Here is a 6,103-nt window from a genome sequence, read left to right as displayed (position 1 = left end):
CAAATCTCCAATATTTTTTTACTACAAAATCATCGGATGATAATTTTCTGTTCTGGGAATCTTAATTCATCCCCTTGTTAAAGAGCTATGATCTCATTGGTTTTATCGGCGAATCTAATCCTTGCCAAAAAAAGAGGTTTAAACCGGCTGAACCTGAAAAAAACCTGCTTTAAACCATGCCTATATTCAATGACATCAGCAAGATCAACTTCTGTTAAGTTGGCTGGTCTCCTCTCTCAGTGAGACGGTTCATAGTTAGGTGATTGGCCTGACTACTTATGAGGTATGGATGGTTCTTAAGAAGTACTATGCTACTTGATCTAGAGCTCATGTTCAACAGTTAGAGAGGTCAGTTTCATTATCTTAAGAAAGGCAACGATAGTCCTATTTTCTAAAAGCAAAAGTGCTTGAATCTCAACTTGTACTTGCTTCCAAACCAGCCTCAAATGAGGACTTAATCATGCAGTTCTTGGTTGGTCTTGCTGTTGCAGAATATGGTTCTATTAGGACATCTACTGATACCCATTCAGATCTTGTTACTCTTGATGAACTGTTCAAACTTTTATTGACTCATGAAGCTGAACTTAGTGTGAATGAACAACATGAAGTTGTGACTCCTACTGTCCAATATACCCAAAGGCAATTCGGTAGGGGCCGCAGAAATAAATCTGGCGGTTGTTTTTACTAGAAGAAGCAAATCAATAAGGGTCGGTTCTCTAGAAATCGAGGTGGTGGTTATGATAACTGGTCGTTTAATGCTGGTGGACAAAATCTGTCTCAAAATCAGCATACCAGAGGTTCTTCTAATTCTATTTCTTGCTAAGCATGGTGACAAATCTAGCCATGGGCCCTTCAATGTAGGATTTTCAAGTTTTATAAAGGTCCTGAGGGCACATGGCTGCTCATGGTGGTGATTCGTTTTGCTAAAGCTCATAAGATGAATTTTCGTGGCGCTCAATATTTTTTCTTAGGATATAGTGCTCAGCATAAAGGATATTTGTGTTTAGATATGAAATTGAGCGTATGGTTGTTTTTTACAAGGAGAAGTTTCCCTTTCTTAAACCTATGGTATCTCCCATACTCCCCCACCTACCCCTTCAGTTGGTGTAGCGCCCTTGTCACCCTCACCCCCAGTTGTTTTGACTATGTCTCTGACTGCACCCGCTCCCACTCTCGTAGACCAGCCTTCATTGCCAACCCCTCCTCCTCCTCCCTCGTCGACACCTTCTTCCCAACCTGGTTCAATGCTTGATGAGCTTTTAAAGATTGATTCGTCAGTTTGCTCATCAAAGTAGTGGCAAGGATTGATTGATTGATTATGACTTTGTAACCATGTAATCTTAACTTCTTGTATGTGGTAAAATCTCCAAAAGGTGATTATCATGGGATTAAAAAAAAACCACCTTCAAACAGTGCGGATCCATGGTGATTGAAACCGCGAATGGCTTTGTTGGTACTAGCACTTTTTAATAGACAAAGTCTATTTACATTAGGGGTGTCAACGGGACCGGTTTAATTCGGATCCAAATGAAACCAGATTTGGATAAGATTTTCAGGTATGGTATCGGGTCCAAACCTGGGTCTAATCAGGTCCATTATAAGAAAAACCATATCTGGACCTAATAAGAACTACATGAACCAAACCCGGACCATACCTGGTAAACCATATTTTTTTTATCATTTTTACATTGAAAAATTATGGGTTTTAATTGGAGCTCGGGTTGGGCCTGTGTCTAGTATAAAATTTCACAAACTATAACCAGGTCCATGTATTAATCGGACCTTCGGATCTGAACTTGGGTCTTAATCAGGTCTTCTTATTTATCACCATACCTGGACCCTGTAGGGTTTGGTTTGTATCGGTTCTAGGTAAACCAGGCCCGTTGATGCCCCTAATTTACATAGTGAGGATGGTATTAGCTACCGTCGTGTATGGGTAAGGAACCCTATATATATATATATATATATATATATATATATATATATATATATATATATAGAGAGAGAGAGAGAGAGAGAGAGAGAGAGAGAGAGAGACTGTTTTGACCAAATCTGCGTTTAACATGGTTCCAATAGTGGTAATAGGCCCTTGGATATAGTGTTTTAATGTAAAAAAAATTGTTTCTTTTCAGGTTTGAGAGAGAGAGAGGCTGTTTTGACCAAATCTGTAAAAAAAAGTTCTTTTGAGGTTTGAAATTTTGGTAGATTGCGTGGTGTTGATTTTTCAATCCTGGTAAAATCTGACGTACATAAAAAAAAAAAAACATGATCCAAACGCCAGTTTTTATTAAACTTAATACGTATTTCACATCCAGATGGTTTAATGTAAAAAAACCTTGGAAAAAAAAATAATGCATTTTTTTTACTAGGGGTTCCATACCCACAAGGTAGCAAACATTACCCTACATAATGTTCCCTAATAAGAAGTCTATGAGAGAGAGAGAGAGCATAAATGGAGTCACACACAAAAAGAGCATGAAGGGCATAAATAATCTCACGGGAAAATATTGGATACCCTCAGGTGTAACTCATTGGTAAAATGGATATTATCTATATGGCTTGTTTAGTAAAAACATCATGGTAAAAACAAATCTTTTGAGGGCTACAAAATACATTAGTCCACAACCAGTGATACATATTATCTTTTTTTGAAAAAAAAAAAACATGAAAAAACAGAAATTGGTTTAACATTTTAAACAATTTCTTGTGAGATTTCCAAAATAGTCGCCAACATTTCCATTCAACTATAAAATATCATGATGTTTACATTTTTAATGATTATTTTTCATGAAATATATGCATTTTTCATTTCATCACAAAGACTATATTTTTTGAAATTTAAATTATTTATTTTACCGATACTTTGCGGAAAAACATGAGAAATGTAAAACAATTGGATTTCCCATAAGATTTAGGCTGCCCAAATTTGATGAAAAGGTTAGGTGCAATATGATTGGACAAATATTTGTGCCTTAAGCACCTGATCACCCTCCATTTTGGGAACAGGGCAAAGCATGATGGAGGGCAATCAGGTGCTTAATGCACAAATTTTGTGCCAGTACCCGATCGGAACTCCCAAATTTGCTATGTTGTCAAGATTTTTTTATTAACAAAGTTATATGTTTATATCAAAACCACTCAATTCAAAGTGCATTTTTTAATAAATGAACCATGCTAAACACATCCACGTGGTCAATTAATCAAATAATGCTTCTACCTATGAGATTCACTATACAATGGTACTATAAACTGTAGCCAATTCGTTACATAACATGTTATCTTTGGTGATTGTCACATCAGGCAATGGTCATAAAGCTTGAACCAGTTTACAAAGTTCGCCCCCTTTTTCCTTTCGGTCTTCCTTAAACTTCTTATGAAGTTGAATGAAAGAAGTCCTGATGATACCACCACCACCACCACCTCCCCCACCCACCTACCCACCTCAATCCTGTTATAACCTTACCATATATAGAGAGTAGAATTTGGACTGCACAATAAGCCAAGCCATACCGGGCCGTCTATGACCAGTTGGAACTTGTCCAATTAAATAAATGAGCCAAGCTTGAGCAGGGCCTCATGCTCATCATAATTGGAAAACTCGGCCAGTCAACTCGTGACTCGCCCGAGTTGACTCAGATTGGAACCTAAAAAAGTAAAAAAAAGTTACATAACTCGGTTAGGACCAAACTTGGCTGAATCAGCTAACACTCGCTGAGTTTATCATTGACTGGGCTGAGTCTTAGCTACCATGTTGAAAATTAAAGGTTTTGCTAAAAATTCAAAACATTAACTAAAAGCATTAAAAAAGTTTGGGCCAATTAAAAAAGAACTAAATTTGAGAATCATATATATATATATATATATATATATATATATATATATATTCTACAAACAATTATACCTACAGTCAAGTGGGAATGTCACGTGAGTTGTTTTGACTCAATCAAACCTCATAGACATGTTCAACATGCCAAATTTAGTAGAAATCAATGTGAGTTTTTTTTTATTCAATCTAACCTCATAGACATGTTCAACATGCCAAATTTAGTAGAAATCAACCCTTGGATCATGTTTTTTCGACAAAAAAATGTTATTTGCTAAGTTGATTGTAAATAGAATGGATTGTAGCAATATATAAATATATAATGGTACATGCTTGAGTTATATAGATTTAAGCTCCAAATGCAAAATCTAACCTTTGGATCATGTTTAACATGTTCTATTTGTTATTTCTATATGTTAAACTTGATTGAAATATGATGTTTGATGTCATTTCTAAACTATCCTTATTTTCGTGAATTGTGAGTCATCTATTTTCACTATAAAAAATAAGATCTATAAAGTATTAGGCACAATAAAACATGTTAATGTAGTAAATAAACCATCATTAGATCTATCGCTAAATTCATACAAACACAAACAAGAGTGTGCACCACCATAAGGTATCATAGTACAAAACCATCATATATTTTTCACATACACATATAGGAAGGGTGTAATATTGGACGCTCATTTCATCTGATGTTATTAGACGCAGTTGTGCCACTAATGGCATGCGTAATCAGCAGTGCAAAAAAATTTTGCACAAAAGTGGCCTTTAGGTGCTGTCATTTCTACCACTAGAGGCCCTTCAGTTGTAATGCTTGTTTTGGGCAAAATCAGCGTGCGCAGATCAACGGTGCATACTTGTCCAACGTCCGCATCCACTGTTACTCTCATATATATATATATATATATATATATATATATATATATATATATATATATATATATATGTGGATTAATCTAACAATAAATTAATTGCTGTTAACAGTAGATGAATTCAATCATATTAAAATAACTAAAAAAAAAGCCTTAAAAATAATATTTTTTAATATATGATTGATTTTTTAAGTCAAAAAGGTAAATTTGATGGATTCATAAAGTTACTTTTTTGGGAAAGGAGTTTGACTTTTCAAATCCCTTAAGTTCAAAAAACTTTTCAATTCCCATGAAGATACATGGACTTTTTACACAGAATCAACATTGTTCTGATTCAACCCGTTACAACTCGCATCAAATTGAGGAGCCCCCAATCCAGCCCATAGGATTTTCACTGACCCGAGGTGACCCCAATCCAATCCCAAACCCTAATAAATAATAAATTACAAGAGAAACAAGTTCAAAGATCCAATAATCTATCATTCTTTACTTATTGATCAAACAGACCAACACAAAAAAAGATTCAAAGTTCCTAAGAAAAAAATTACGAAAAAGTGAACCAGCTGGGTAGACTCAGGATCAAACGGCTGGACCTGTAACATCGTAACCAATGCATCACGCCACGGCATCCTACAATACTGCAAACAGAAATATGCCTATGCACGTGGACCTTGCTGTCCTTGTGACCTATAAATGCTGGCAATGCTATTCACTGAAAGAATAACCGAATGAATGGGAGATTCAAGAAAAGCCTGCTTAGATTTCATAAGGAGGACGGATCAGGTGCAATGTGACCACACACTTTTGGTGTGCTCCGGAACCTGATCACACACCATCTGCTGTTGGGCCCCACAACTGATTGTCTCTTACCAAAGAAGGTGGGTGATCAGATGCAACAACACTACGGATGTAAATGGTTCAGATTCAGGTCGGATGTGGCCAATACCAAATTAGACTAATTGAATGTTGACTAAAAGTACTCGAATTCGGATTCAAATTGGGATGGTGAAAAGCTCATACCATATCCAGTTTTTTTACACATAATCAGATTCATATATCCATCAAATCTGGATATTTGTCAAATTAGGTAGGAAAAAAAATCAAAACCATATCCGCATTCAATTATAATTGAATATCAATTTAGCTTACCAAATCCTACTAAACAGAGTTGGATTAAAATTCAATCCATTGACATCTCTAAGCAGCACACTAGAAGTATTCAATCAGATTGCGCCTGATCATCCCTCATTTCAAAAAGAGAAAAGGAAAATTGGCATTTAATGATCAATCGAGAAAATGACAACAATAGCTCTTGTTCACACTCTGTCTGACTGTCAAATATCAAACATAAGCGACAAACAGTAGATTGGGCCAAAGGTCGTTTATCATCCAGCAAAAATAC

This window comes from Nuphar pumila, chromosome 7 (genome assembly GCF_984573655.1).
Source record: "Nuphar pumila chromosome 7, dmNupPumi1.hap1.1, whole genome shotgun sequence".
NCBI lineage: Eukaryota > Viridiplantae > Streptophyta > Magnoliopsida > Nymphaeales > Nymphaeaceae > Nuphar > Nuphar pumila.
Note: the sequence above shows the minus strand (reverse complement) of the source record.